Here is a 21277-nt window from a genome sequence, read left to right as displayed (position 1 = left end):
ATGCTTTTAGTAATTGAATGCAGCTGTTCTCCTCTCTGCCCCTTCTTAAGCTTTTGAAGGAAATCCTACTTAGAGAAATGCCTATGCCTCCAGCAGGGATCCAGAACACAAGGGAATACTGACTGGAAAGACTACATTTGCAAAGGGCAGGTACCAGCTGACCCTGTTCTTAAATCTCTGCAGAGAATTTGGGATGTGTGATGTCACAGTATAACTTCAACTACCTGTATTTTAGATTCTAAACAGACAGCTGGCATTTCCTTAGAATAATTCCACTAGTGAGATATCCTTCTGGTGTCTTGAATGGAGGTGGCAAATTATTTTTGTAGTGAGATAATGAACACAAAAAAAGACTTCTGTAGGCATCTATAGACACCTCATCTATTACCTGTTTGCACAGTTGCACTCACAGAGAAGTCTAGGGAGTAGAAAAGTCCTCAATCATGGAGCCTTGGGTCTACATGGCCTCTCCCATCGTATCAGGAAATTATTGATGCAGGTGAGCCATCAAATACAGCCATAAAAAGAAAGGACTGAAATGAACTTTAAAACATCTATTTGTTATTTGTAACGTCACCAGCAAACATAATTTTATGTTTAAACCTTCACATGTAGATGAGACACTAAATGAGTCTTGGATTTTCATAAGTAAACACATATTTCAGCATTGCAGATTTTAGAAACAGGCTTTTAGAACAAAAGATGAATTTTCTATAAATACAAATGAATATACTGTGACAGCTAATGGAAGGCACAAAATTAAATCAGAAATTAAGTCTCAGGAGAGGTAACAATAACAATAGCAAGACCTCAATAAAATAATAGCTTTATTTAAATTATGCAATTCGTAAGAGATATACCAATGGAAGCATGAGTGACAAGGGCAATGGAAGTGTTATAACTTTTAAAATGGATTTTAAATTAGGCAGATAGTTTCATTGTCTCAGACCACAGACACAGGATCCAGTAGATAATGCTCAAGGCATAAGCCCAGATCAAATCTTGCTGCAGCAGCAGTATAAAAAGGAGCACAGAACAAGCAGTCAAAAGCCTGCTGACCATCCATTGAAGTGAGGGCAGTTGAAAGCTTTTGCTTTTGTTTCAGCTAGGAGTACAGTGCTCAGCTTATGGGTGATGCAAAAATAACTCTTGAAGGTTGTGTCAGGCATCCATCCACAGCATTTTAATAAAGATGCTGATGTTCTAGAGATTAACTGCATTATAAGCATGTTTGCACTGCTCTGTGGAGTGAGGTGCAGTGTTTCCTGAGGAAGGGTTAAAATGTCCTTACTCCTGCAAAATTACATATCAGCCAAACCAGTGAACAATGCCCAAAGTGACAACAAAATTCTACTCTGTACATGAGGAGAGCAGACTTCAGGCTGCTCAGGGAATTAGTAAGTAAAGTCTCCTGTGAAAATGTTTTTACAGATGCCAGGGTCCATCAGTGCTGGTCACTTTTTAAACATCACCTCCCAAGGGCACAGGAGCAGGCAATTCCCAAACTGAGAAGTCAAGCAGGTGAGGCAGAAGGCCAGTTTGGTTGAACAGGAATCTTCTCTTGAAAATAAGGTGAAAAAGGAAGGTATATGCCCAGTGGAAGCAAGGTCAGGTGACATGGGAAGAATACAGAAACACTGCTCACTACTGCTGGGAGAAAATTCACATGGCCAAAAGTCAACTGAAGTTGAAGCTGGCCAGAAATGTGAAGGACAATAAAAAAGTTTTTTCAAATATATTGGCAAAAGGCAATGTAGAAACAGCATCTGCCCATGAGAAGATGGGGACAGTCTTCTCACAGAGACAGATAAAAGGCAGAGGTATTTAATGCATTCTTTTGTGGTCTTCAACCAGAATGACAGATGGAGGTGGTCTCAGTGCCCCAAACTGGAGGACCCTGACTGTGGGAATGATCAACTTGCAGCCAACCCTGAAATTATGTGAGATCTGCTGCTTCATCTGGATCCCTACAAATCTATGGAACCTGATGGGGTTTATCAAAGAAACCTCAAAGAACTAGCTGATATTATTCTGAAGCCTCTCTTGATGATATTTGAGCCGTCTTGGGATTCTGGGGAAGTCCCAGCTGACTGGAAGAATCAGTCAGCTTTCAAGAAGGACAAGAAGGAGCAAGAAGGCAAGGGCACTGGAACAGGCTCCCCAGGGACGTGATCACAGCACCAGCCTGACAGAGCTCAAGAAGAGCTTGGAAAATGCTCTGAGGCAGATGGTGTGACCCTTGGGGTGTCCTGGATAGGGCCAGGAGTTGGACTCAGTGATGAGAGACTTTCTGTTTAGCATATTCTATGATTCCATGATTTTTGTATCACTGAGAAAGGACTGGCTCAGGCACACCTACATCACCTCAAAAGGCATTAGCTGCTGTACACAGGCAACATGTATCCATAGTCCTAAAGAAAACCTTCCACAGGTAGTTGCTGATAGTTTTACTACATTAAAAAATCTGTCACAGTGCTTCACATGACTCTAGCTCAATTTTGCCCTCTGACTCTGGTAGCAAACAATTCTGGAATTAGAAATCCAGGAAGAATTAGGGCAGCCTCTGAAGTATGAGCAGTTCTGACGGGAATTGTTCTCATGATTTGATGAATATCAGTGAGACAGCACAGCTCTAGGAGGATAGATCACAGCTCTTGAATACTTATTTATGGGAAGAGAGGGAGAATCTGTTAATGTAGCAGAACTTACTGGCCTTCACTAAAACAAAATGCTCTCAAAAGCTGAGAAAAATGCCAAATTGCAGAAGCCAGAATTTCTTTAGGGGAAATGAACATTTTTCCATTGTCTTTTTTCTTTTATTCCTTAATTTTACTTTTTGACAACCTTTGAGAATCTTTTGGCTGCAGCAGCAAAACTGTCTGCAGGAAAGAAAAATAAATTACTAATTCCTTCAGTTTATACTCTGGCATGAACTTTTTAAACCTTGACTGTCTTTATTACATCCTGAATTAAAGCATTTCTGCTGAATGTGGTGATTTATTTATATTTTTGTTGTTTCTATTGGCATTTTATATACATATATTTTTGAACTACTTAATATAAAATAAACTCACATGCTGATAACTTTGGATTAGGGCAGTATTTTTAAAACCACATGTTTACAATAAAACAGTGAGAGCTTTGAAATCAAAGTTAAGCTCAGATGAAACTAGGAAAAATGTTAGAAAGGTTTCTGTGCTGATGAGTCTGATTCTGCCTGAGTTGGGCCAAAACTATCTTCTCATCAAAAAATTACTCAACTCTGGACTTTCCCCAGTAAGTCAGTGAAGATACTTCACATATGGTCCTCTCAAGGAAAGCAGAATTCAGGCTTCTCTCTCCACTTTAGGTCTAAGTAATGAAAAACCCAAAAGCTGAAGAAATTGAGCCATGTGGATAAAAGACTGCCCTGTAAAACCCAAGGTTTTAATTCTTTCAAATTGTCAAAATGTGAGTTTTGCTCCCTCTATTCTTGATTTTTTAAATGCTCTTTGTATCCTTTTATAAGCAGATTTTGAAAGTTAGGGGAGAGTTTAAATAAAAGTCTCTTACTAGCTGCATTAAAAGTATGAAATACATTGTATCACATCAACTCTGACCTGATATGCAACAGCATTTTTCATCTTTACATTTTTGGTAGATTTGTACTGTGTTTTGATGATGAGAAAAAGACCAATAATGGCAAAGGCAAAAACATCACTCACTGGTAGCCCGACTTTTTCTGGGAAAATATAAACTAAATTAATGTTCTCTGAAGATTTCATCTTGCTTTAATTATAACTTAATAATGTTCTGGCAACTTAGTTTGAGAAAGGTAAAAAAAAAGTTAGGCATGTATCAGCTTCAAAGATGCCCCACACTTTTAAAACTCTAATTTTATAACTAGGAAAGGGCATTTTTGGTGTGCAATTTGTCTCATTTTTAGTTACTGGTGTCTGGTTCACTGAATGTCAAGCTCTGTTACTGCAAGCTTGGCCTGTGCTTTCTGTTCTGACCACTTGAGGGAATCATTCTGTAGCTGTGGTCTGTAATTTTTTTTTTTTTTTTTACACTAAGGAAGTAAGAAAAATTATATTTGTTGCGGAAAGTTTTCCAACTTTACTTCAACATGAAAGACATCATAAGGCACCGGCTCAGAAATAAATTACTCCCTACATACTAAATATCCAGGAAGGGAAAAAAATGTTGATAAATGAGAGTCTTGGGAGTTGCTAAGTGAGGTCCCTGCACACAATTTATGATCATGCACTCTTGGACTTCAGAATGATTAATACAGCTAATTCTCAGTAGAGTAAGAGCTGTTTTAGCCCAGGAGAGAACTGTATGCTATTGTTTATAGAAGCAGATAACATCAAAGTGGCCCACTGCTTGTGTTAAGCAAATAGAGAATTCTGGGTCAGTGCAAATTAATCCTAAAGGAGTAAGAAAAAGTTCTTAATGACTGTTAGATCGATGTGTTATCACTTTTCATACAACCAAAAATGGTAGAACTGTTAATGAGAATTACAAATGGCCTCGTTGGCCACAGTGTGCTGGCAGCTGTCTATGAGCATGGTGACCATCAAGTCCTCTGGCAATCTAAATATGACATTTGCTAATGGAGTGAAGAAGATTTAGGCAATTCTCTGAGATATTTATGTGATTTCAAAATGGTGCTTGGCAAGAAGTACATGAAGTGCTTTGCACTGTAATTAGCAGAGTGGACCAAAAGCCTTAAAACCCTTAACTTCTATTCATACAGTAAGATCCAGTTTGCATAAATAAATTAATTTAATTTACACATGTAGCAACTGTGGGGAGAAAATAAAGTCTTATTTGCTGTGACTCTTAAGATGTGTTTTCACACAAAGGTAAGTGAAGCACACACTTCATATTTGTTTAGAAGGAATTGGGACTGACAATATTGCAAAGCCAGCTACAAACTGCCTTTTTTCCCTTAAAGCACAATTTAACAGCTTGACCACAAGAAAGTCTGAAAAATAAACATCCATGTTTGGTTTTGTGAGATGGTTTGGGTGGTAATGATTTCTGCACCTCTGAACATATCCCAACACATTATAATTCTGTTTCAGTCTTTCTGACATGATCTATGCACCACATTATGGGATGTAGCATGGCTGCTGACAGGTAAGGAGTAAGAATGGGTTGTAAGGGTACATTGGCCTTGTAAGCTGTGGGCTGTGCTGGCAGAGCAGAAGGGCAAAAGTCTCCTCAATTCCAGTTGGCAGGTTCAAGTCATCATAAAACAGTATGAATTTTGTAATTCAAAACTCTGTAAGTACAATTACTACAGTTTAACTCTCCCACTATTGTCACCAGAAAATTACTTGTCTGTTAAATTTGTTTTGAAATAAATTGCCTTATTTCACACAGGATCATTACATCAAGAAACTATTCACATAGTTATTAGGTCCTCTGATATATTGCCCTCTGGCAGGGTGGTTTTCACGCAGCAAAGTTCACACACACATATCAGTGCTTTGTAGAATATTTGACCCATAAAGCAAACCCTTTTCAGAATGCAGTAACAGCAAAAGTAGGCTTCTCTGCTTGACTTACAGCTTTCCTTTCTACTGCTTCACATCTGGGGTGCATTTTTGCATATGGAGGTATTTTCCAATGTAAGCCAAGGATGTGAAATACCCCTGTGTGGATACGCAGAGGGGAAAATGTCCTGCATAGGACACCAGATCTTTTTCTCCCTTACATTGATACCCCAACACGGGAGAGTTCTTTGTTCAGAGCATGCAACAGAGCAGAGCTGTAGCAGTCTTGTTTTATTCTAGTATCAAACTTCCCTGAAGGCCTCTAAGCTCTTTTGTACATATCTGGATGGGGAAGTAACAGAGATCCCTATGTATCCTGTGTGGAATAAATGAACCAACTTTTTAGCAACAAGACAGAGGAACTCAGATATTTGCCAAAAAATCTTTGGTGGGAAAAGTTGCTGACTTGCAAAATGAATAGCCTCCCACAGGAGACTTTATTTAGTAGTGACAAAAACCTCCCCTACACAAAATGAAAATTCATCTTCTCTTCCTCTTCTCACTTAGTTTGAGGAAGGTAAGCAGCTTTCCATCTTGTCCATGGTAAATCAGTCATCTAACCAGCAGGTAAAATTGCACAGCCTGTCATCTTTGTCCTAGGGAAAACGACTTTCTCATTTTCTCTCATAGGTGTCTCTCATGCCCACTGTCCCACCAACACTTAACCAAACCATTTGCATTTAATTTTTCGAATCTTCTCATAGGAGTTTGTAAAATCTGCCATCAATCAGATTTGATGTTTCTCTCTGAACTCACTCCAGTATGTCTATATTTTTTGCTGGTATGCATCTAGAACTAAACATAGTGTAATGAGTGCAGAACAGAGCTACAGTGTAATGGGCACATAGAAAAAAACAACCCGTTTGGGACTTGGGTAACCACTGTCTAGCAGTCAATTTACAAAGTTTATATCCGAAAAGGCAAAATGAGCTATTTTTCATTTGCAGATAAATTTCTAAAATCTTCCACCGCCACTCTAATTCCTAGAAGAGAGGAAAAAAGGAAAGCAACGGCTTGTGATTCATCTCTGTCTGCCTCTCAGAACACTGTGCACAGACCCCTTAAAATACTCTGCGGACTTTCTTCGTGCCTTGCTTATCCTGTTCACCCTTCCTAGCATCATCTGAGAAATACACTGTGCAACTGGCCAGTCCGACAGCTTTCATGATGCTGAAGTTTATGGCAACTGTAAATCTATTAAGCCACAATTTGCACTTAATAAAATGAAACAGCAAGTAGTTAAATGAAAGCTCAATCTTAAACTGGACAACATTTTTCAGGAAAAGTCATTGAGCCTGCTGTTGCTACTGCTGCCTTCCTCTGAGAAATTCAATCGTGCTGATTGAGGAAACCTGGAGAGAGCTGGCTATTCCTTCCTTTGGTTTGTAATTGCTCCGTAGACCATTTAATCATCTGTAGATGAAACAAAGCCTGTGCTGTGGAGTCCCGGAAGGGCAGGCATGCGCTTATCAACTCCTTCCTACCCACCCAGCAGAGCTGGGAGCTCATCCTGATGCTCTGAGCAGCCCTGCTGTCGAGGCAAGGAGCTGAGAGCAGATGGGTTCTTCCTGCTGTCACTACACCAGCCTTCCTGCCTGCCTTGATTTCATTACAGCAAAGTACGTACAAGCCAATTTTTCAGGAGCCGGGTTTGGAGCACAGAATGAAGGTCTTTCTGCCTGAGAAGGCAGGCAGATACCAAGACACCCACCAGGACAGGAGCTGCCTGATGCTGTCTGGACGAGAAGAGATAAGCACTGAAAGTTAAATAAGATGAGCAAGGATTTACTGGCTCCTGTAAAACACATTCCTCTGTCAACCTTAAAATGTCTTTCTTCATAACACTGACTCTGAATGTGGTCCGTATTGCATTGTTGCTGAGTGACCAAGTGGATGGCCCTGTTTCACAGATGAATAGTGTGGTCAGAAACAATATCCCCCCCAGTTTCATTAATTTGAAGAAAAAAAAAAAAAAAAAAAAACTGGCCAGGGAAGGCACTGAGAATGAGCTCAAAAACAAAAAACCACATCCATCATACTAATTGGTTTAGCCTTTATTTGAGATTTGAAATCCATTTCCTCCTGAATACAGGTAATTTTCCTAACGGCTCAGGCACTACATATAACCAGGTAAAGCTTAACACTGCCCTCTGCTCCTAGCTCATATTTTCTGTACTACATCAAGAGAATGCAGCACTTAAAATAGTTACAAGAACCGACTTCTCCTGGGAGGGCATTTCTGGGCACATATCTTCCCCCTTTCCAAAACTTTTGTCAGTAAAGATTCTTACGAGGATTTTTAATTCACAAAAAACACTCAGTGCTGACTAATGCTTGCCAATTAAGTCAGCCCATTGAATCAACAGTTTCCTGTTACCTGTTCCTTCAGGTAGAACAGCGGCTGATACCCCTGCCCTTTCCCAGGCTTCTGTGCAGGGACCTTTCCTGCCTGAAAACAGTGGGGACACCTGTTTTCTGAGCTCGGAAGGCCAGCACCTGAAATCCTAGGAATGGGCCTGCTATTGAGTAAAGGGTGCTTGATAAGGCAGCCACTGTGATAGGCAGCGGAAATTTGATGATGAAAGGAGATGCCTAATAGATTAATCTGGTGTGATTTGCCAAAACACAGGGTTTTCTGGAAGATTATCCACACTCGCAATAGGAAGCCCTTTGTTTGGTAAAAGTCCCCACTTATCATGGTATTCTTTATCTCAACAAGAAACATAATGGTTTACTTGTTTACATGCATGGCAGATATATTCAGAGCTGGGCTTAGGAACTGTGAACTCCTTTTCATTTGAAATGCTTCCAGCAGGCAGGTTATTAGCTGAGGGGGAACAAGCAGTTGGACACACATAAAATTTAAATCTGCCTTGCTTAGATTGGCAAAAATGAATGTTATTTCATCCACTGGGAAAATGTTTTACTTCCTGCTCAGATACTTTTGGAAGAAAATCACAAGCTCATTTGTAGCCATCATATATGTATGTATATATTTTTTTAGAGTTAAGTGGTATGTCTACAGAAACGTATTTGTTACTTTATACCAGTTATTTTCCACTAATATTAATTATTTTATTAGCTTGTCTTTACTTCTTCAATTTTACTTTGCTTACTATAAAATGTGACTGATGGTTTTACATTATTTATACTGAATGTGTGGCTGGAATCTAGCCCTTGATGTACCTTGGATAGAACTGCTTTGGTTTCTGGAACTGATTTTTAAATACCTTACACATCCGGAACTGCAGAACTACCAAAGCACTGTGTTCTTGAACTCTGAAAATAAACAAAAACTGCCATGTTAGAAAACTGCTTTATTAAAGCCTTTTTGAGCAATCTTATGTCCCCAAAGCCTTCCATAGTGTGCAGTCTTAAGCTTGCTGGATACACAATGCACACGCTGCACGAAGAATGCACATTTTATTAACGGAGCAGGAGCACAGGAGTCTGAGGGAGTTATTTTCCTGTGCTCCTAGGCAGTAGTGTACTGTGTGTACCATATAGAATTTAAATTCACTGCAGAGGCAGCCAGTTTCCATATCATACTAAGTACAAGGTTGGGGGGGGGGGGGAGGGGGGTCACTTCAAAGAGGGCTAAAAGAAAGGGAAGGCAAGTGAGTGAACTGCGCACCCTGATGCCACAGGGTTAGTTATGTGGACCTACCTCAGCAATCTGCTGCAGCCAGCACAAGAGTGAGGAAGGAACAGGAGTTGCAAAGATGAGGAAAATGGGCCTGGAAATCTGATAAATACACCAAAAGAATAGATGTGCAAAGATTTTTCTGTCTAGACCAGTGGACAGCTATAAATGGGGGTTGGTGGCTCATGCAAATGGATACAGTGCAATGAAACATTAAGATGGAGTAATGTTTGGCATAGACAGAGGATTTTATCTTACTTATAGGACATACTCTGTGGTTTATAAAGATATTGGAAGTCTACTTTCTGTTTTCTTCTTCCATGTTCATAGTTTACATTACTTATTTTACAATGTATTCAGGCACACATTGTACTTTTTTTCTGTCTGCTTCAAACTTTCCTATAGCTGAAACTGTGCTTAAAGCCAAGTCCTGCAATTCAGCCTAGTCAGTGCATAGCTAAAACTGAGTGCAGGGAAGGCCTTCAGAATAAAGTATGAAATCACCACAATCCTTGCAAAATTTCTTCTTTGGGCTCACGGTGTCAATATATTGTCCATAAAAAAAACTCAAAAAAACCCCATATTTTTAATGTCATTTCCCACTGTTAAGTTTTGCACTATTTTCACAAAACTGTCTGAATAAAGTCACATGCTGGAATATAACAGCATCTTCTGTCCACAATCAATGGGATGCTTTTGAAGGAAAGCTCTTGGCCAACTGACTGCAAGCCATACTGAACTGTGGCAGTACAGACAAAAAATAACTGTTAATGAGTTTCTTGGCACTTAGTTCTTTCTTCACATTTATTAAAACAATTGCTTCCAGTACTTTCTATATTTTTTCCGCTAAAAAATTAAAACACCTCTTATTAGGGTAAGTATGGTCAGCCTTATTTTTCACACCTCTTCCTCATCTTGAACTTTTCAGTGGAGGCTTCTAAAAGGTTCCTTGATTTTTTTTTTTTAGGGGATGGGGGTATTGTTTCGTTGGGGTTTTTTAATTGGTTGGTTTGTTTGTTGGTTTGGTGGTTTTGTTTTGTTTTGTTTTGTTTTAGTAAATGCACCACATCCATTTGTTTGTTATTAAAAGCTTATGGTTACATCACCAGACACTAAAAATAGAATATTTCCTTTTGTATAGATAGTAAAAATATTTTGTCTGACTAGGACGCCTCCTAAAAAGTACCTCCTGGGTTAGTCAAGTTTCTGCACGCACAGTCATAGATAGTGTATGGCTCTGTAACCCAGCCCCAGGGATAAAATTTGCCTGGTGGTGTTAGAATGTACTCAATTAAAAGATAACTTATACACATAACTTCTGTCTTGTTATTGTAATGCTGTTTGAAAAAGTGCTGAAAGAAAAAGTGTCTGTCTACATCCCTGAGAAAAGGAAATAAAATGCTGAACTGAGGAAGTGCTGCTGCACCATGCTAGAGCACAGTAAGCTCCTGAGGAATCTGCAGCAGTGCTACAGGTCAGAGCAGAAGCGAATTTTTGAACAAACCTCCGGTTGTTCCCATTCACTGCACTTTGGTTCACAGCACAGCGAGGCCTAAGAGCACATTCCATAAATATGTTTTGGATAAAAATAATCCAGAGATGCTCCAGAACAGTACCTAACTCACTCCAATAGCTGACAGGTAGCACAGGTCCCAGCCAGACCAAAGCAAACCCTCTCTGACACGCCCAGCCCTTGGGATCAACAGATGTGGTCCACTGATCTGCTCATACCAGCCTGTACTACCTGCTACTGTACACATAATGTGTGACCAGCACTAATTTTGCAATATGGAAGGACATCTATGTGAATGAAAACACAGCAATGGATTTCAGAGCAGGTTAAGATCTCCTGACACACAGAGAAGCACTACATCCTGAATGGGGTGGTTTGCTGAAAGTCAAGGCTTCAGTTGAAGCAAAATGTCTGAGTAGATGCATGGAAGAAGTCCTGACAGTCGTGAGTCCTGTGTTGTTATATGAATGTCTAACACAGGAAAATATCCTAAGGATGCATGGAAAAAAGTTACATGCATAATGATAAGGTGGCAGGGGATGGCCCATCTCTGGAGAGTAACACAGGTCCTTCAGTATTTCTGTTTGCCATTAGAGAGGGACAAGACAGACCTTTGCTGCTGAAGCTCATGGACTGCTTTTTTGCTTTGTTGCCCCAGTTGGGTCTAGTAAAAGATAGGCTCTGCTTGCAAGCCTTGACTCGGTTGTAAACTTAGATCGTCCAAGCTACAACAACAAAAGGACAACTCCACATAGTGCAAATGTAATTTGCAGGGTCAGCATGAAACTGATCCTGCCTCTTGGATGAAGAGAGCTATATATGTTGTGTCACATCCACGGAGCTGCCAGCACCTGCTAAGAATCTTCAACACAAACTGAAGCCAAAGTGAGCTGAGGTCACGCTTCAGGCATGCCAGGATGGATGAAGTCATTGTGTTCAGCCACTCTGGCTAAATGCAGTGGCAATGTATACATATCACACGCCCACAGTCCTCTGCCCATCCTGTTCCAATTGTCCTTGGTCCTGCATGATGGAGGATATGCAGGTAAGGCAGCCTCTTGGCTGTATGAAGCAGCTACAAAACTTATTTCCACAATGTTAGATTAGGTACAAACATTAGATACATGGCCAGAATTTAGGCCATCGTATTTTCAAGGTTTTCCAGAAGATATTAAATATGGCTTAATCTTTGAAACAAGTGGGTGAGATATGTAGTATATTAGTAATTTAGTTCTACTGACAGCCCTAAAGAAAAGACAAATGTTGCATAAATCTTTACTAAACAGAAGAATGATTTTGGCATGTCAGCTCTCCATCACTGGATCTGAGGAAACAAAACGTTTATTGTTTCCAGGTCTCTGAGATCTTAAAAAAAAAAAAAAATCTTGGCCTTTTGGCAGCTGAAATTAAGAGCTTTCAATTCAGACAAAAGATTTATTGTTTCTAATGCTCATCCAAAAAAATACATACAAAATAAAATATATTTCTGTCTGTACCTTAATACCAATGAAGTGTGTGCTCTAGTTTTCTACTCCTCATCTTTATTCATGGATAGATTTGTCTTCTTTTGCTTTTCTTTGCTCATCTTCATTGTATCACAAGAATACATGATGTGTGACATCTCTTCACTCTGTCATTTGGCTGCACACATCCAGGAATTGACACTGTAGCTAAAGGACATCAGACCTATAAAATTAGTATGGTCTTCAGAAACTCACACTCATTTAAAGGGACAGCTTCTATTATGCTTTTTGGTTTCTAGCATAGTATAGAAGTAACTGCAGCTGTTTAATTTTGGAACCAGCAGACAGCTCCCATGAGCAGCAGCAAAATGACAACTGTTAGACTCGTGGTATCTGCTCGTCCTCTCCATGTGTTTACTTTCCTGTCCTTGGCCTCTGCACCCTGCCCATGGCTCATCACAGTCTGCAAAACTTGATGGAAATATGCTCAGTTCTTCTCTGGAGAGGAGTCACCTTCCTAGTGTCAGCCTTGCAAGGCTCTTCACTTCAATCCAAACCACCACTGGAGAGAGGTCCCTCCATCTCTTCTCTATCCTCCTGCACAACACACATAGCAGAAGGATCCCAGTTGTCCTCTGCCAGTTCAAACAAAGGCTGGTCAGGAGGAATGAGAATTGCCATTGCCAAGCTTTTCTACCACACAAAGGATGATCATTTATAGTAATTTACAATAACACAGCTTTGGAAAATATATATTGGAGGGGAAAGTGTTGTTTTAAGAACTACACAGAATTTTCAACATTCAACTAAGAAAAGCACAGTCAAATTTTAGTGGTAAAATATTTAAATCCCTGCATATTTGACAGATTATTCCATGTGAATGATAATGATTTGTTGTGTCACCATAGCAGCTACACATAAATATATATAGTCTAGTCTGACTTCAGAATAAAGTAAGCTTTATCTTTATTACCTGGTACACCACCAAGAATAGAAGTATCCCCTTTGTATTCTTGTGGTACAAGACACAAAGTTTGCCCTATTTTTTCTTTCACTTAAATAGTGAGAAAATGTATATGTAAGCTAGCCAGAAAATGTTGGCAATTGCATGTTGGATAGACTTGAGGGGTGAAATATGAGAATTACAGAGACAAAAATGAAAGATGTTGTCAAGAACAGAAATTCAGACTTGGTAGCCACCCTCCTGGAGATGGTAAAAAAAGTCATGAAAATTATTTAAGTTTCCAAGGAGTGAGCTAGAAAACGAGAAAGGAAGCAATGGAAGAAGAAAGCCTTGAAACAGCATGAGAGGAAGAGGAGAGGCAGTAAGTGAAAAGAGCAGAGAAAAGAGGAAGTAGAGTGGCTCCAGAAGCATTAGGAAATCAGAGCTGGGAACAACTCAGTTGACCAAAGGAGTGAGTGACCGCAGATCAGAAGCAGCAAGATATGCTGCAAGATATCCTCCCTTGAGGAACATGAAAATGCTCCAGCAAAGCTGGTGTGGAAAAAGGCATATGAAAAGGCAGCCCCTGAGACAGGGAATGAAGAGGAGATAGAAAATGACAGAGCCCATGAGAGAACCTCTCAGTCCTCTCTGCATTTGGCCATGCCACCTCTGCCCCTCTGCCCCGGTCTGGGAGGAGATGTGATGGCAAGTTGCATGGCTGCTAAGCTAGCTGAGGATCTTAATTTCCTTCTCTCGCAGAGAAATTTTGTTGCTTTAGGTACATCTTGGGGCGCAACAAAACCCTTTCTTATATTGTTATGGCTGTTTATCTCAGGCTGAGAGTAGGATCATGAACGAGCTCCTTTTCCACATAGGCTCTCTACACCAGGCACCTGAAGGCACTTAAGGGTAGTGTCTAAGCTGGGGGTCAGGTCACTCCAGCTCCCACACAGCAGAGCAAGAGAAATTGCTCCAGACTGCAAGTCAGGACTCCTAGCACAAAATTCTCTTGACTTCTCTCTGGCCTGTATAGAGAACCTGTGGATTCCAGCTCCCAGAGAGATCATCCACCCTCTGAGTGATCAAGTGAGGAACTTGATCTGGGTGATTGAGGAACAGATCCACACCAACTCTCCCAAGCCAGCTCCAGATTTCTTGTACTGAAATCAAAAGCTATAGGCAAAAAGTACTTAAAAGCTTAAACTTGTATGTCTACCAGGACTCCTCTTTTTACTTTTTTTGAGCATGTAATTTCTTAGACACTCTTCATTGGATTAAAAATGGTGATACATCAATTGCTTCTAAATTTGAAAATAGTTAAAATACAGATACAAAATAATAGGAAGCTAACTTTAGTAACTTAAGTAAAGCTAACATAAGTATTTTGTGGTTGTAAAGTTTAGCATGTTGTCTTCTAAACAAAACCCTAACGTTGTACACATTGGTGTAAAAATATCACAGATCTTGTTTCAATTAAATTACTTCATTGAAAAAGCCATGGCATGAAGATTGAATGCTAGTATTTATTGAAAGTGATAAATTGTCCAAGGATTATACTTTATAAACATGAGACTCAATGTCTAGGGAAGAATGTAATAACTACCTTAGGTATATTTAAGAAACAAGCTGTTCTGTGAGTAGATAACAGAGCCTGAGCCCCTGCATGTTTGTGTCTTCATACCCTCTGCACGTTCCTACTGTACTAACCCTATTGATCTCTCACGTCCCCACCTGATAATCCCTTTTGGCAAGAGAGAGAACAGCCTGAAGCTGCCCCAGAGCCCTGGGTGAGCTGGCTAATGCATGGCCATGGGCATTTGTGTGCACCCAGGCATTGCCAGGCAGAAGCAAAGCTGACTTTTCCAAAGAGGGGCCAAGTTACCTGGAAGAACAAATATCCTTCTTCTCTGCTATCCAACCACAAATTTTCATGGCAGTTATTGAAACTTAATAATGTTTGGGATTTCTCCTCCTTTCTCAAATGTGGTTGAAATTGGCCTGAATTTTTCTGGGGTGATGAAGGGGTAGTAGGAGGGAGAGAGTGAGAGAAAACTGGACTAAAAATAACAGTGTTTGGATTTTTCCAGGCCATTTATTCTGAAATATTAGAAAATTAAATATGTCAAGTAATACCTTTTTTTCCCCCACTAAAAACAGAGAGTAACAGATATAAATGGATTCTTTTTGTTTTGGTCTAGGAATGCATTTTCATACACAATTACATCTGCATTTTCTTCAATTCAGAGTACATACACTTTGAGGTCTGTATTTCTCAACTCCTAAAAGGATGGACAACACTCTAGGAAGCCATTTGGGCAGTGGGGGAAGACCACTATCCAGTGTGTGGATTATTATGGATATAAGCCCATAGCTGGAGCTTATATCCATAGAAGCACATTGATAGGAGGAGCACATTGATAGAACAACATCTGTTTACATCAGCTGAAACAGTATGTTTCCCAAGACTGCCTAAATGATTTAGATGTAATACTTACTTCCATGGCTATTTTAATAACTCTGCAATGGCCCATAAGAAAAAGCCTGCTGTCTTCAGCAGTCTTGTCTAATTCATACTCTAGGTTCCCAACTCTTACTTTGTCTTTACAAACTAAAGGGACTCTTCAATAGTCTGCACCATCACACTCACGCTACTCATCAGTGAAATTACTTAAATTTTTGGGGAGTTAAAAGCCTTTATTTAAAGTAACCAGGCTTAAAGGCTGGTGCATGGGCATAACTGACAGTAGTAGGGCTTGGAATGAAATTCAAGTCCTATATACTTGATAATGTATAATTATGCCAAATACTAATGCTAAAACCAATATGGAGTAGGCTCAGGACAGCCCTGACTGCTTTTGATGTTCTGATGCCATAAATAAACATCAATTACTGTTTGTGAGAATATTACCTTCCCCTGAGTTCATACTTTCACACTAGTTTTAATTTGGGTACTGCCTCTTCATTACAAACCTGTGCTCTCTTTACCATGCCTGCTCCATGGCTCAGATTGAATGTTACAGAGGTGCAACACACCAGATCAGCATGTTGTGGATGAGATGCAGATGCATCTAGTAAAGGTTTTGATGTTCTATATGTTGTAATTTATAGTTTTCAGAAGCGTCATTTTCAAGGAAGATATTTACCCCCATACACATTTATCCCTGTCTTTCCTCTTACCTCACCACCTCCTGTATTTCTTTACTTTCTTCTTCTGATTTAGTATCTCTCTATTGTTTTGCTGTCCTTGTGTCCTTACAGAATTTTATACATTTAAATGTCTATGGCGAAAAAAAAGCAAAAGAAAATGGATCAGTATAAACACTGGCTTTGCAGAGACCTGTAATGGGCAAATGACCAAGGAAACTGCTGCTAAGAAAGTGAAGCCAAAACATTTAAATTTCACTGCCTTCAATACACATCAGTCTAATGTTCATTTCATCAGGAAAAATACTGATGACTTAGAAATCTAATTACATTGACCTTCAGGGGTGTTTTTTGCTTGCTGTCACTCCAAAATCAATAATACAAACTCTCAGAATATGATCTTAGTGCCCATAGTCCCTTGTTCTCACTTCTAAAAATTAATGACAGTGCATCTGTCCATAGTCCAGGTCTCAAGATGCCAAACTTTTATTCTCTTTTTTGTTCCCACAGGAATGTTGCTGGTTGAATGGATGTAGCTAAGAGTTTTCTTCAGATCAGCTTTTTGTGTATGCACTGTTTCACACTGAAAAAAGTTAAGAATCATATGTATGGAGAATGAACAACTTTATAGGGAAATAATGGTTTTGTCTGTTCTTGATTTCTTACATATTTGGTTACTTTCTGAATATATCATATGGATTATTGTGCTCCAAATGCACTTTGGTGTAGACATCTACCAACACAATAATCAGTAGTGTTTACATTACAATCAGACTTGACTCATGCCTGCAAATTCATCCCTTTTTTTTGTATTTACACACAGATTTTCTCCCCACTTTTTCCCTCAACAGACCACATAAAATGCAAGGAATGGTTCATAAAATCTAAACTCAAATCTGCAAAAGTTGCAAAATATCAGGATAAGGCTGCTGCTTAAGGTAGAAAAATAACTGGGATTAGGAGGTGGCCATATACCTGTGGACGAACCCTGGAGGTAGATCTGGGGTACTCAAAGATTTTTAGCACTAGAAACAGAAAGAAATTTGAATGGTGACCCTCAAGCATCCTATAACTCAGTCTAGATTGTGAATCAGCCAAGATAAAATGGGCTTTTAAGAAATGGCAAAAAAGATCAAGCATCCACTGACATTACATTTTACATAGTGGGTTAAAATCATTTCAGGGAAAAGTAAGGCTTGAACATGTAGCTTTGGGAGCTGTAGTTACCTGTATTCCAAATCTCATTCAGTTGTATTTCAATGTGTAGAAATGACAGCTGCAACTCTTGCTCTCTGTGGACAGGTTTGCTCTTGAAATTCTTTAAAAGACAGGAGATTTTGAATAGCAATTTTTAATGAAATCTGGATTAAGAAAAAAAAAGAAGGATCAGAGACAAGAAACAAGACCAAAATTATTTCAGGCAGAGACACCATTTGAAGCACTGAAATTGCCTTTCCCTAGTCCTGCCATAGTTACTGTGTGGCTAGTGTGGAGAATTGAATTTCAAATGGATTGAAAACTGTGGAAAACGCATTGTACCCTCAGACACTTCCCAGTGTGTCTGGAAGGCCAAGTGACTTGACCCACAGTACAGTAGTGTATGAAAAAGGCTGCACCACTGGAAGCACAAACAGTCTCCTGATTCGAGGTAAAGCACTAGGAAGCAAAATCATCAGGCAAAGATCACAGGTGTTCAGAGGAACATAAATTCAGTGAAAATTACCCAGAGGTTGAATTTAATTGCTGGCAATCAAAGTACTGTTTTGTCAGGTCTAATAGTAATTCACCACACTAAAAATCTAAATGCAACAGTACAACAAAATAATAATTAAAAAAATATATGCAGTCAGGAGAAGCATCACCAAAACCTCACAAGGAAATATATCTGGCACAAGCGTCCTGAAATAAACACTTCGCCAAATACTTGTTGGCAAGGACAAGTTTCCATATAAGTTTGTAAAATGACAAAAAAAAAATATATATATATAGAAACTATTATTTGTTTTCTGTGTAAACTTTGCCTATATGAAAGGTACCATGCTTTTTCTTTATTTTCTTTTTAAATTGGTGAAGTTTAGATTTTGTTCCACTCTGAAATTATCCTGAAACAAACCCTGCACCAGAAGAACTGTGGATTAAGAGTAAGCATAAAGAGTTTAATATCACAAACATCACAAAATGTTAATTAATGTAAAATTCCATAATAAATGCACATTGTAAGATTGCAGTGTTGTGGTAAATGCATTTCTTTAAAAATTAACACTCATGCAGCAGATTATCTTTTTTTCTGTATTCTTTAAATGTCCTGACTTCAAATTTCAAAATGCTTTTCTATGTCAATGACAATCTTAATAAACTACAATTAGTTCCACAAGGCACTTTCTGATGCACAAGCCCCTGGCTTGATTGCGGTGAATGGTGGGTATTTCCTGTGTTTAAGTCCACATATGGATTGAGTAAGGCAGTGGCAGAGAGACTACTGTTTTCCTTCACTACATCTTCATTTCTTTTTCAGAGGGTAAGCCTTTTTTGTTTTTCCTGGCTCTGTTGTCAAAACATTGACCAGAGTTTTGGCTCATGGTATTGGAATACGAGGCCAAAACAATCCTCTGAAAACCAGTGTGGCGAAATGTATTTTAAATCTATACATTCACCATTCAACCATGGGAGTAACCACGCCCACTGCCCCACTCTGTGGTTTAAAAACAACATGGGTTTGCCCCCAGAACGGTTTGATTTATTTGACAAGCTTTTTCAAGCTGGGTATATCAACATTTAAACTGTTCTGAGGCTTGGCTTCTTACATCACATGTACAGCAAGTATTAAAACACACTCTAATCATTTTCTGCCTCTATTAAACTAGACAAGGTGAATGCATTGTGCATTCTGCAAGATTTCTTTTAAAATCTGTCAGTCTCTCCAAAGACAGATAAGCTAAAGTGATTTTTTTTTTCTCTGAAACTTACAACCAGGACCTTTCAAATATTACATTTATTAAATCCTTTTTGGAAAATACATTGTTATGATTAATATGTAGACCTAATTCCTGTTTCTGACATGCTAAATTCCAATGCAAAACAGTAAAAGATAACACATTATAGAGAGGTCTTCATAAAATGTAGCAGAATGCACAAGTACACTGTGAGAGTAGAAAATATTTTCCTGCATTATTAGAGCAATTCTCTTTCCTCGGGGGTAACAGAATACAAACAAGAACTTGGATGTAAAAATGAAATTAGGACAAGAGCAATTTTGCACATGATTGAGAAAATTTAAGTAGAGAGATGGTGGGTGGTAGATTAAGTAATCTATCCAAACAGAATCTAATATTCTGAGTAGTGGGGTGTAACTCCCCTGAACCAGAATTCCGGTATAATTTACTCACAGGAATTTTTTGTTGTTTTTTGTGGTGGGTGCCACATCACTGAACCGGGCCTCTGTTGGTGTTGCTCACATGGACACGATCTACGTAACAGTCACATAAATATATTCATAGACATGCAACAATTAGCGCAAATTTAAGGTAAAGTGGTGACTCTACCTTCAACTACCTATAAATGATCCGTGTGACATTTGAACCAAATTTAAATATCCTGCCGGAATTTACTCCCAAAAGGCACGGCGGGAAGGAAAGAAAAGGGAAGGAAAGAGCAGGCCAGGAAGCGCTTCTCGCCGTTAAATCAAACATAAATTTCACAGCCAAACCTGTTGCGTTTGTGCGTGCTGCAGAAAGCTTTACAAGGGCTGGCGGGGGGGATAGATGTGCCTGCGAATGCAGCACTCGTGTTAACGCGTTACGGCTCCTCCGCCGCCCTCAGCCCAGCGCTCCCAGCCCGGCTCCGGCTGAGGGCAGCGCGCCGGGAAGCGCCGGCCCTAATTGAAAGAAAAGCAAAAGCAATTAGTCCGGGGGGAGGGCACTCCGCTTGATTGGCCGCTGCTGATGGATGTCCCTCCGCCCCCGGAGGCCGCCGCGGCCCCGGCCCAGCTCGGGCCCCCGGAGCGGCGGCCGTGGGACCCGGCTCGGTCCCGGCTGGGGATGCTCCCTCATCTCTGCGCGCAAATTCCCTGCCCCCAGCGCGCCCCTCTGCTCCTCCTGCAGCGGATTCCCGACGGTCTTCCTCGACGAAAACCGTAAAACCCCAGCGCTGGATTTTAGTGGCTTAAAAGAGAGACATAAAGAGAAAAAAAAAAATTAAAAATAAAAAAGCGTTTCAAAAAACCCCATAAACCCAAGATGCGAGAGCTAGAGAGAAGAGAAAGGGGGAATGACGAAAAGCTGACAGTATCAGCGGGAATAGCGAATAGCTTAGTTTTCACTCCAGACACCGTAACTTGTTTTACGATTAGTGATCTGTTTAAAGATTTGTCCTGGAAGTACTTGATATTGGGTTACAAAAGGTTACGTTAATTGCATTAAGCCATAATGACCCATGAAGCGCTGCATAGGCTTAGAGAAATCACGCTTCTTCCTTAAAGAAATAAATGTAAAAATAAAATAAAATTAAATCACAGCGGGGTAACGGGGCGGGACTCCCGGCAGAGGCAGCGGGCGGGAGGCAGCGCCCCGGTCGCGGTGGGCTCCAGCCCCGGCCCCAGGAGCCCCCCAGGCGCCCTCGCCCCCCGCCCGGCACTGCCCCGGCGGGAGGGCGTGTGTCGGCCCTGGGCGCAGCCGCCTGCGTTATGCTCCGGAATTAAATGTGTCTACTAATAATCTATAGTCTCGCTCGCCGAGGCAGAGCAGACAAACAAAATCGTCATTCCAAATGAAAAGAAAACACTATTTCTTAGAAGTGTTTAGGAGGGTGCACAGCAGGGCATATTTTCTTTCTTACTGGCAAGAGTTTGTAACTGGATCCCTTAACATTACTGAGAACATGAAAACATGAAACAAAAGTATTGATCCAAGAATTCGCCGAAGAAAAGTACCCAAGTACACACTGGCTTATTTGAACTTTTTTTTTTTTTTAAGGTTACATCAGATGTTTACGGGGGGAAGTCCAAGCTTGAGATTACAGCCCCTC

General features: G+C 40.0%; 1 long non-coding RNA gene across 1 annotated transcript in view; it reads right to left on the bottom strand.

The window, feature by feature from the left end:
* The window catches only part of LOC146768406 (uncharacterized), a 28346-nt gene extending 8074 nt beyond the window's left edge, over positions 1-20272 (bottom strand). The window contains exons 1-3 of the long non-coding RNA XR_014952931.1: positions 19962-20272; positions 17483-17616; positions 16289-16389 (exon numbers count right to left, since the gene is read on the bottom strand). This is a non-coding gene — a long non-coding RNA (uncharacterized LOC146768406). The remainder of the gene's footprint in view (positions 1-16288; positions 16390-17482; positions 17617-19961) is intronic.
* Between the last annotated feature and the right edge of the window lie 1005 nt (positions 20273-21277).

Source organism: Lonchura striata, chromosome 2 (genome assembly GCF_050655825.1).
Source record: "Lonchura striata isolate lonStrDom1 chromosome 2, ASM5065582v1, whole genome shotgun sequence".
Lineage (NCBI taxonomy): Eukaryota > Metazoa > Chordata > Aves > Passeriformes > Estrildidae > Lonchura > Lonchura striata.
This window is presented reverse-complemented; position numbering and strand designations above follow the sequence as displayed.